This window comes from Octopus bimaculoides, chromosome 15 (assembly GCF_001194135.2).
Source record: "Octopus bimaculoides isolate UCB-OBI-ISO-001 chromosome 15, ASM119413v2, whole genome shotgun sequence".
NCBI lineage: Eukaryota > Metazoa > Mollusca > Cephalopoda > Octopoda > Octopodidae > Octopus > Octopus bimaculoides.
Window position 1 is genome coordinate 31,095,377 of NC_068995.1, and position 12,447 is coordinate 31,107,823.

Sequence of the window (12,447 nt, forward strand, 5' to 3'; positions counted from 1 at the left end):
AGACGACTGCGCTGGTATGGTCATGTGTTGTGAATGGATGAGAACAGCTACGTGAAAAAGTGTCACAGCCTAACAGTGGAAGGAACCTGTGGAAGAGGCAGACCCAAGAAAACATGGGATGAGGTGGTGAAGCACAACCTTCGAACGTTGGGCGTCACAGAGGCAATGACAAGCGACCAAGACCTTTGGAATTATGCTGTGATTAAGAAGACCTGGCAAGTCAAGTGAGATCGTAGCTGTGGCCGATGCCAGTGTTGCATAACCAGCCCGTTTAAAAGTACCCTTCAATCTTCGAGCAATATACTGTGCTTGAGAAGACCTGTTGAGTCAAGCAAAGTCGTAGTTGTGGCCAATGCTAGTACCGCTTGACTGGCTCCCATGCTGGTGGCATGTAAAAAGCACCATTTCAGTGTGGTCAATGCCAGTGCTGCCTGACTGGGTCCTGTGCCATTGGCATGTAAAAGCACCCACTACACTCTTGGAGTGGTTGGGGTTAGGAAGGGCATCCAGCTGTAGAAACCTTGCCAGATTGGAGCCTGGTGCAGCCTCCTGGCTTGCCAGTCCTCAGTCAAACCGTCCAACCCATGCCAGCATGGAAAGCGGACATTAAATAATGATGATGATGATGATGATGAAAATTATTATTATTATTATCATTTATTATGGCAGTGAGGTGGCAGAACTGTTAGCATGTTGGGTAAAATACTTAGCAGCATTTTGTCTGTCTTTATGTTCCAAGTTCAAATTCCAACAAGGTCAACTTTGCCTTTCATCCTTTTGGGGGTTGATAAAATAAGTACCAATTGAGCACTAGGGTTGATGTAATAAATTTATCCCCTCCCTTGAAATTGTTGGCTTTGTGCCAAAATTTGAACTCATTATTATTATTATTATTATTATCATCAAGACTGCAAGCTTGCAGAATCATCAGCATATCAGACAAAATGCCTTCAAGAGCCCTGTGCTGGTGCCATGTAAAAAGTACTCATGCCAGTGCTATGTAAAGGTTCTCATGCAGTGCTACATTAAAAGTATCCAGCACACACTGTAAAGTGGTTAGTGTCATGAAGGGCATCCAGCTGCAGAAACCAAGCAAAATCAAACAGAAACCTGCTGTAGCTCTGCAGCTGGCCAGCTCCGGTCAAATCGTCCAACTCATCCCAGCACGGAAAACAGATGTTAAAGGATGATGATGATTATTCAACATTTGGTTGTTTTAGGCAAATTTCTATTGCATCTCTTGCTACACCTCCATGTTGCTGAGAGGTGTGGAGCATTTTGTGTTCTTGAATTGTTAGCATGCCAGACAAAATTCTTAGCGGTATTTTGCCTGTTGCTACATTCTGAGTTCAAATTCTGCAGAGGTTGACTTTATCTTTCATCCTTTCAAGGTCAATAAGATAAGTATCATTTGAACACTGGGGCCAATGTAATCGACTCATCCCTGCCTACAAAATTGCTGCCCTTGTGGCATCATCATCATCATCAAGGTTTGTGAAAGAACATTAGGGAAAGAGAATAAACTGCTTTTAGCATTGTGAAAGGAGGAAGATTGTGATGTTCTGGGGCAGGACTGTTTTTTGGAGAAGATGGCAAAGAAGTGAGACAAATAAGACTGAGTAAAAACCCTACCTTACAGCTTGGACTGCAGTACCAAAGAAGTGAACATCCAGAACAGTTTTCCAAGTGATCAGACCTAAACGACAAATTTATAAAACTTGTGATATTATGTATATGTGTGTCTACATATGTATGTGTGTATATGTGGATGTATACACACACACACGTACATGAGTAAGCACATGAATGCAAAACAAGGTGTAAAAATAGTACTCATATACTGAAGGTAAAGTAATATGCTTTAATTAAAGCTGAAAAATTCTTCACAAACTGTTATCAGACAATTGTGATCATATCGCTCCAATTGTGTATATTACTCCTTACGAGGAAGAAGGAACATCTGGAAAATGGAACTTAACTCACAAAATTTTTTGATGAAGTATGATCACATCTGTCCAATGAACAGTTTGTGAAGATTTATTCAGCTTTAATTAAAGTGTGTGTGTGTGTGTATATATATATATATATATATATACATGTAAAGAGAGAGAGATTGTTATATCAATATATTTGAAATAAGACTATGCATATATTGTATTTTATTCATTATGACTCATTTAATTTGTGAACTTAAACCAGAAAATCACAAATTGCAGAGGTGTGTGTATGTTAGTAACAGATAGACAAGAAAGAGAGACATACACAGATACATATATACAGATATATGTGAGTTGTCTCTACATGTACATATATATATTATTGACATCATAAGAATTTAGAAACTTTTGAGAAAATGTGAAATAATTCTTCCTTTGGAACTAGGTCTTGAAGCACATAAAGCTATGAATAATATGTAAATATTGGGTTGAGAAACCGTTTTGAATAGAAAAAAATCAAAGGCTGGTTCCAGACCCAGTTCCATGTGGTAAGAAGCTAGCTTCCCAACCACATGGTTCTGGGTTCAGTCCCATTGTGTGGCACCTTGGGAAAGTTTCTTTTAGTATAACCTTGAGATGATCAAAGCCTTGTGAATGGATTTGGTAAACAGAAACTGAAAGAAGCCAGTTGTATACATGTATGTGTGTGTGTGTGTCTTTGCATCTGTTTGTCTCTCACCACCACTTGACAGCCTATGTTGGTTTGTTTATGTCCCTATAACTTAGCGGTTCAGCAAAAAGAGACTGATAAAATAAGTACTGGGCTTTAAAAAAATAAGTACCGGGGTCGATTTATTTGACCAAAAAGTTCTTTATGGCAGTTCCCTAGTTAGTTCCTCAGTCTAGTGACTGAAAGAGATCTCACACACACACAAAGTAGATAGGAAATAGCAGGAACATTTTTTTTTTAATAATTTATTCCTCAATTTCTTGATGACTCAATGACACCAACACCACAAACACAGCCACTGTTACACATTTCATAAATTCTTAACTTAAGATCACCATTTGGTGATCTTAAGTTCACCATTTAGTGATCATAGCTTTCCAATGGTTTACTGCATTTTTGATGGCAAGATGGATATGGGAATGTCTATCTAGGTGTGGATTGCCACACAATTTCTGTCCCCCAGACGCCACTCACAAGATATTGGTCAACTAGAGTCTAAGAGGGAAGACACTATCCTAGGATGTTATGCAGTGGGATTGAACCCAGAGCCATGTGGTTGTGAAGCCAACTTGTTAACCACACAACCAACTATACTTGCTGCACAGTTTCTTCTCTAGATTTCCCTCATGAAACCAATTCTTTCTTAGAATTCCAATCACATAAATGTCAATATTGATTAGTATTGATAATGCTCAAATGATATCTACACACAAGAGAATCTCTTAACAATAAATTCTAATTAGTATGGAACATTTCAAATACTTAATAACTCAGACAAATTGTAACATTTTTCAAAAATGACAAACATTAGCAAAGTATGATAAATACCAGCTGAAAAGAAAGAATTGTTTAAATTTGAAAATTCCAACATTTCAAAAATCTTCAAGATCAACAATTTTAATAGAATGATTATGGGTAATTGTGGTATATCCAGGACCATGGGGGTTAAAGAAAGTGGACGGTGTGCAGTGATTATTTGTGACATGTCTTAAGGGGTGGGCATCATAAGAAATTGTGTGTGGTGCAGCGTGATATTGACAAATTGTGATAAGTCTCAATATCTCAAGATCACAGACATTACAGATTATAAGAATATAGGACAAATTCAAGTATTTCTTAGAATTATAGAAATTTTCAATTTTATAAAAAGGTCCAGGGTCATGAAAAATTGAAAATTTCCACATTTCAAAGAATTCTACAACAGAGATGGTAAAATGAAGTTTATCAATACAAACATGAAAATGAGAAAATATAACTTGTAAAACGATAAAAGGAAGAAAATAACTGTGAAAATAATATCAAAGTATTGTAAAAGCTTGAAAACTGAGAGTGCTAGAATGTTCTGTTTTTATATCAATGTAAAGTTCTGGAAACTGAATTAAAATTTCTAAAATCAATTACAATATTTTTGGAACTTATTCTGGTTGAAAATGAGGAAATTTTAAAACTTTTAAGAAGTTCAGAGTCAATAAGACTTCAACAAAATAAATTTCATTTAAAAATTTCTATTGTTGATTGTGGTATAAGAGACATCATGAAACAGAGATCTAATTCATTATCTGGTTTATCAGCTGCACTTGGTCCTTGGGTGTCTTTGTAATTATTCAAACCAGGCTCTGTCTTATATCATAACACTGGTTGTGGAACTTTGTTATTTTTTCAAACCTGTCTCAGAGGACACCATTTTTTTATGAGTTTGAATAATTCTAACATGTCTGGTAATATGAACTTTAGAAATGGTGAGCAAATAAGATATATTTTTAAAACGATGATAACTTTAAAATTCTCTGAAAATAAGAAAAGAGTTTGGAAATATTAAAAAAATTTTTTTGTTTTTTAAAATGTTTTTTAAAATCTTCACATTGAATTTAAAGCTTATCAAATACACAGAACCAGATTGGCATACAACCAATTAATAAAAATATCAGAGCAATTACAATTTATACTCATTTCTTTATTGCCCACAAGGGGCTAAACATAGAGGGAACAAACAAGGACAGACGAACGGATTGAGTAGATTACATCGACCCCAGTGCGTAACTGGTACTTAATTTATCGACCCCGAAAGGATGAAAGTCGACCTCGGCAGAATTTGAACTCAGAACGTAACGACAGATGAAATACCGCTAAGCATTTCGCCCGGCGTGCTAATTAGGAAATGACACCAAATATAAAATGTCTTTTGACTTAAGATCATATAAGTTGGTGGCTTGAACATTATCACAAATCAGGAATAATTGAAATTGAAAATATCTTAGACTAATAGTTTTTCTTTGTAGAGAAATTTACAAATTTTCACAAGTTGAATATCATGAATAGTAAAAAGTGTGACATACCAGATTGTAACTTAGAAAACTGTAAAATAAAAAATAGTAAAATACAAGATTTAGGTCATATACATCTGGGATACACATAGTTATGGTATATGACAGTGTGATATACAAAATTGGGACATACAAAAGTATAACATACAGGGTTGTGATATACAAAATCAGGACATACAAGATTATGGAATGCAAGATTGCAACATACAAAATTCTAACATATAATATAATTCTAAAATGATCAATTTTAATGTTGACAAAATCAATACAAGAGTAGATAAGCCTGGGTTGAAGAAAATTAGAAATACCAACAATTTCCTCTATTTTTGACATTATTTAAGAATATTTGCAAATTCTAACATCTCTAGTGTCATCAACATTGAAGATTTTCTCATGGGAAAGAAGTTGTCAATGTTAAATTCTAATTGATACACAGTCACAGAAAATGGTAAATTCCAGTACATCTGTGCTCTTTAAATATTATTTGGGAATCAAAAGTAATTTTTCCAAACTGCCACATGTCTAAAAATATGGTGGATTGACAGAGTTTGTGGAGCATCCAATAAAAGGTGATAAAATGTGTCATCATATTTATTCTCAGCATCCTTCGTTCAAATCTTGGCAAGATTAACATTGCCTTTCATCGTTCCAGAATCAGTAAAGTACCAGTCACATACTGAGGTTGATTCTTTTGATTATGCTCCTCTGTGAGAAGGTCATGGGAAACCATTCGCAGAGTTTGTGAGATCAGAAAGGGTTGATGACCCTACTGACATAACTCTCCAGACAACTTGGGTAAAACAACCATACTCTAAGAGTTATTGCTACTGCTGCAGCTGATGAAGATGATGATGTCACATCTAAAGCAATGAAACTAAAAAAAATTTGGCATGCCAAAAAATATCAAGACTATTGACTTGAAGAAGTGCCAGTTACCAAAAGTGGATCAATTCTGGAAACTGAAAAATTTTAACTTTTTTTTAAATTGAGATTTTCTAAAAACAAATCTTGAATTGTCAAAATTCAATATTTTGGCATTAAAGAGTTGAAGAATATTATTGATTTCTTACACTAAGAGAGGGATGTGTGTGACATTCTTAGATTAACTTGAATGTTATGTTAATAACAAAATTATGAAAGAAGGGAAATGAACTGACAAGGGGTACCTCTACATAGTCACTAGACCTACTAGAAATCACTGAATTTCCCTCAAAAACACAACTTACCAGCTTAAATTAGGATACACTGGACAATGTATACAAAAAGATCTAATCATCATGGCTGGAATACCTTTGATTACAGACTTGCTTAATCAGGGTTGACTTGGAATCAAACAACAATAACAAACCAACTTGAGATGTCCTATATAGTTACTTGCCCACTGGCTCAGTGTGGATGTTGCAATACTTCTTTCAATTCTCTTCTTTTCTACAGAAAATTTACTAATTACATCTTCACATCACTTCAATGAATTTTTATTTACAGTGTCATTGAGAAGAGATGGTCACAATATGTGCTAGAAACTGCAGACAAATCTCTGTCAAATATCACCCTATTATCTTAACAAAAAGAAGCAAACATAAAACAAGGTATCTCTAAATTTATAGAAAGATAATATGATAATTTCTTTGATCACCATTCAAGTTGGTTTGTTGTTGTTGTTTAATTCCAAGTCAACCCTGATTAAGCAGGTCTGTAATCAAAGCTATTCCAGCCATGATGATTACATCTTTTTATATACATTGTCCAGTTAAACCCTGGGGCAACAACACTTATTGTCTCTGCCACTCCAACAGTAGTTTCATGTTGGGGTGGATTTTACTTGAACATTTTGTACCATTCATGATAACACCTGATGTCACAAGAAGGCAAGACCAAATCGTCAAGCACTGTCAACACCACATTCATCTGCCTACCCATATATGTAGAGCTATATGAAATTGTTTGATCACAAAAACGTCTCTCCCAATGTGTGTTTGGCCAGTATGGACTGGTATAGAAAAGCTGGTAATGGCATGTTGAAGCATTCATCCAAACATGTCAATAATGTACCATTATCTCCAGGATAACAGGAGGTTTCTTAGGGAAAATAATCTTGCATTAGTAAATATACTCTAGAGTATATTAGGGTTCTGTCTCACCCCCTGATTACAAGAAGCTGCACTAAATTATATAATTAAACCAAAGTGAATGAAAGCACTTGTTAATTTCATTATGAAACAATTGTTTGGTAATCATTTCAATGTGCATTTTTACCTGAAAACAGATTTTAAAAATAAAATCAAAGCAAGAAAACAACAACAACATCCATCCAATGATCTAGCTATTTGTCTAATATACACAGTGTGTTTAGGCTAAATTTGATGAATTTTGTGTTGCCGTTTTTTCAGGACTAGCTTGATGCATTGGTGAACAGTCAACGGTGTTGGAGAGCATAAAGATTAAAGCTGTAGTTGAGAAAAGGTTAACAGAAATGGAGGATTGGAAGCCATTTGAATATTAGAGAAGAATTACCTGTATCATGATGATTCACACTGTTTATCAAAATGCTGACATCATGACTGCTGCTCAATGCTTTGTGAACATTGTAAAGGATGAAAGGTATGACATGGACAGATGCAATGGAGATTATGGAGCATTGGCCTGCAGGAAGGGATGCAACAGATGAGTGCATCTGCATGCCAGAATTTATCCAACAACAGCAGGACAAGATGATGGAAGATCTGATCAAGGGAATTTGTGGCCCAGAACAACAGGTGGCTTGCTTACAATCCATGTGTTGTCCCACGTATCACGGAAATCAAATTCCCCCAAACTGTGATGATAGTCTTTGGGTGTGTCTCCAGTGAGGGTGATATCATGCCACCCCACATCTTTGAACAAACCTTAGGCTCAATTCAGACGATAATCTGAAGCTGTTAGAGACTAGAGTGAAACCTTGGCAGGAGGTGGTTGCTGCTTGAAGGCCATATGTGTAGCAGCAAGATTTGGTTCCCTGCCACACTTCCAGAAAGAGTCAGAAGTGATTGTTGGAGAATTTCTATGAGCTCACCAGCCCCAACTTATAGCCTCCTAATTCCTTGTAATTCTGGCCTCATAATTACTATGTGTAGGGTGAAGTTGAGAAAGACACCAACTGCAATGCCTACAACAAAAAAGGCCAAGCTGATGGTTAAGATCAAGGAGGTGTTCAAAGATCTTCCTAAGGACACAGTGAGAAACACATGTGCCGGGTTCTGGAGCCTTCTTGAGGCTGTGCTGGAAGCTGAGGGCAGCAACTTTAAATAAATTGTTATCTCCAAGCTATAATCTAGCTAATATTTTTTTGATTTCTTAAAATGTGTTTATTTTTAGATGGGATATATTGTTTTCTTTTCCATTTATGTAAACCATCAAATTTAGCCCAAATACCCAATATATATATATATATATATATATATATATATATATATATATATACATACATTCACATACTGGTGCAAATGTAGGTGTGTGTTTAAGAAGTTCGCTGCACAACCTTGTGTTTCAGGCTCAATCTTGCTGCACATCATCTTGGGAGGTTATCTTCTACTGCAGTCTTTGGTTGACCAACACCTTCTCAGCAGAATTTGTTTGATTGAAACTGTAGAGGTATGTTATATATATCTATTTGTTTGTATGAAAGTGTGTATTTATACATGTGTGCGTGTGTGTGTGTGTGCATACATACAGGCTTGTGCTTACTACCATTCTTGGGCTGGTTCTGAAAATTTACAAGAAATATACTTAATACACATACATGAAGCTTGAAAAAAGGAGATACTATAAAACAAATTAGCATAAATAAATATATTGGGCCATCCCAGAAATAATGCAATTTTTTTATACTACTTTCATTATTCAAAATTAAGATAAAGTTACTTTTCAATCTAAAATATACTCCCCATCTTCTACAATGCTCTTCCATCTATCTGGTAGACTTGCAAGGCCCCTCTTCTGAAATTCACTTGTTTGTGATGAAAAACACTCCCCCAGTACTGTTCTGTCCTCGTCTACAGAATTCATATTTTTTCCATCCAAATGATTTTGAAGACTGCAGAATAGATGATAATCAGACAGGGCAATGCCAGGCGAATATGGTGGGTGGGGCATCATTTCCCATTTAAACTGTTCCAGCCTTTGAAATGTCATCCTTGCTGTATGTGGCCGAGCATTATCCTGATGGAAGAACACCTTTCGTCTCGGAACCAAAGATGGACGTTTTTCTTCTAGTACGGACTTAAGCCTCTCAAGCTGCATGAAGTAGATATCCTTTGTTATCATTTGGTTTGGGTTTAAAAGTTCAAAGAGGACTAAACCTTTCATTTAGGGGATGATCCTATATATATGTGCTATTGAAGGTTGGTCTTGTGGCAGAATTGATTTGAAGAAACAAACAAAATAGTTTGCTTGTGGGATTTTAGTAATATATCATCACACTCTACAGACGTTGGGACTCACAAGGACCTACAAATATTGGGACTCGCAGAGAGGATGCCAAACAGATGGAGATAGAACAGCCCTTCAGCTGGTCAGCTCCTGTCAAATTGTCCAACACATGCCTGCATGGGAAACAGACATTGAATGATGATGACTCTCCGGGGTTAAATTTGCTTTTTTCCTTCTAGGTTTGATGAAACAAAGTACTAATCATGTATTGGGATTGATTTACTTAACTCTGTCCTCTCCCATCTGTGTCATTGTTGTACAATCCTGTGCTTCCACATGTGGGGCTGTCTGTTAACCTTATCCTCCTCTTTCTGTGTCCCCCTATACTCAAAATCATTCATCACCAACAACACTGACCTCTTATGCCTTTCCCATTCCTGCCATCAAAACTGCTCCAGATCCTTAAACCAAGGTACCACATAAAACGTATTGGTGTGGGTGTTGGTGCCATGAAAAAAGCACCTAGTACACTCTGTAAATGGCTGACATTAAGAAGGGCAGCCAGCTGTAGAAACCAAGCCAAAACAGACTATGGAACCTAGTGCAGCCCCTAGCCTTGCCATTTCCTGTCAAGCAATCCAACATGGATTACTTGCATGGAGAATAGATGTTAAATGTTGATGACAATAACACTGTCGCATATTAATATACTGTAACCAACACACACTCCATACAGTTCTATGTACAAGTCAGTGTGTGTGTGTGTGTGTGTGTGTGCGTCTATGTACCAAAACATATTTCCTTACATATAAACATGTACAACATTTCCACCTTAATCTTAGCATATTCATAACATTTTACAGCAAAAAATCTTTTTTACTTCCGAACATATTTCCTCTTAGTTGGAGGAAATCTAAATGGAGGAAACATTTTTTTCTCTCTCTCTATCTTTATCCACCCACACACAAATATACAACCACGAGGTAATAAAGGAGGTGGCTGCTTGTATATATAAAAAAAAAGAAGTCAAAATGCTTCCCACTCAAAAAAGGAGAGCAAGTTAACAAAGGGAAACAACTTTGAAACAGGTTTAAAGAGTAATATAAGGGAGATAACTGCTTAAGATAAATTTTTATCTTCAATAAATCTAAGAAAGAAGAGAGAGTTCCTTAACTAGCCAGAGTTAGTGACATTGATTCAGTTCCCCATTAGGGACATTTCTCTTCAAATACACAGCTTTTCACAAAAATATTTTGTTTGTTTTTATTATGGTTTAATCAGGAATAAATGGGTTGTCCCGATGACCTTGGAAAGCTCTGCAACATGTGCAAGACTAATGTGGTTGATGTTCATCTGAAATATATGTAAACTAGACACTTCAGCACGACCAACATTGTTTAAACAGACCTGCTTCCCTAAACAATTATTCTCTTGAGAGATCGGAATTGTGTAGTGACAGTCAAAGGTCACCTTAATCATGACTTTACAATCGGTTAAATGTCCTCTAACTCTATTGAAATTTATTTTAGTTCTAAAGGAATGGGGAACTTCACATAAATCTAAAACTCATCAAAATTTTGTAAAACAAAAACTGTTCAGTTAGGAGCAGGTTTATAGGTAGATGTAACAGGCATGTTTCTGTCTTGTTAGAGCTCATCAAGGAAACATTCATATCAGTTGGTAACCCTTCCCAACCACATTGTTTCAGGTTCAGTCCCACAGCATGGCACCTTGTGCAAGTGTCTTCTACTATGGTTCCAGGCTGACCAAAGCTTTGATAACCCAAAATACATGTGCGTGTGTTTGTGAGAGAGAGAGAGAGATTTTGTATTTTTCTCTTGTCTATCACTGGTTGTAAACATTGGCTTTACTAATAGTATCATTTGCTTGCAGTCCCACAAAACTATATTCAGGCTTCTTCGTTGGCAAGAAATAGATTTTATCAAGAATACTTTTTCAGTTTCACCATTAACATAAAAAAAAAAAAATTCCAGCTTTATATTGTTAAACTCTGTAAAAAACAACAGATTGCCCCATCATTTTGGGTTCCTTTTCTTTGATATCTACTATTAATATTTCTGTCCCTAGATTATTGACTTTGGTTACTATAAGGTTGAAGCAGGTTGTGTCTAAGTAATTTATATGACTAAGATTGTTGATTTTCATCTATGTGCCCTTTTTTCATGCCAGGTACATCTGTTGAGGTTGATGCTTGAAATCGTTTGCAAGGTTATCACAATACTGAAGCCAAAGCTGGAACAGACTGGATGAGTCAGAGTCATAACAGGATGGTAAAAATAACTCAGAGCTTCTTGGATGTTTCAGACAGAGAAGCTGCTTTCTGTTACATTTCATCAGGCATCGTTCTCCCTCAAACCATGTATAAAGCCTCTTTTGCTCCCACTCTCTCACAACTCACTATTGACTATTTGAAGATCTTGAAATGAACTTAAACCTTGGACTTTAAGGAGAGAAGTCATAAGAAGAAGCATTTCTGTTGATTGGCATACATGGAATACTCTCTTACATTGACAATGTCAAGATTTGATGTTGAGCTGGTTTTCAACAGAGGCTCCTTGCCTTCTTTGTCTCTATCACTTCTGGTTCCATGTATTTGTATGACAGCACCTGATGATACAACAATGGTTTTGTAAAGGGATTCTACTGGCACAGCTTGAAAAAAGGCTGTAACCATATTGTCACTTGGGCATCGTTTTTGTTGTTTCAGTAAGGTAAACCCATTGGCTATTAACACCAGAAGGACCAGAATGTGTCAATTGATGCAAAGATGTTTTTTCAATTTGAAAGGAAAAGTGGGGAGGGGTAAAAAAACCTTTATTATAGGCGCAGGCGTGACAGTGTGGTAAAAAGCTTGCTTCCCAACCACATGGTTCTGGGTTCAGTCCCACTACATGGCACCTTGGGTAAGTGTTTTCTACTATAGCTTCTGGACAACCAAAGCCTTGTGAGTGGATTTGGTAGACAGAAACTGAAAGAAGCCTGTCATATAATATATATATATATATATATATATGTATGTATGTATGTA

At 36.2% G+C, this 12,447-nt stretch overlaps 1 protein-coding gene across 5 annotated transcripts in view; it reads right to left on the reverse strand.

The window, feature by feature from the left end:
- The window catches only part of LOC106869377 (histone-lysine N-methyltransferase SMYD3), a 95,702-nt gene that overhangs the window by 24,391 nt on the left and 58,864 nt on the right, over window positions 1–12,447 (reverse strand). For 3 of the 5 annotated variants that reach the window (XM_052973228.1, XM_052973229.1, XM_052973231.1), the window contains one exon: window positions 1,633–5,022. The gene's annotated coding sequence lies outside the window, so the exon portion shown is untranslated. The remainder of the gene's footprint in view (window positions 1–1,632; window positions 5,023–12,447) is intronic. The other 2 variants (XM_014915101.2, XM_052973230.1) reach the window with 1 other exon arrangement.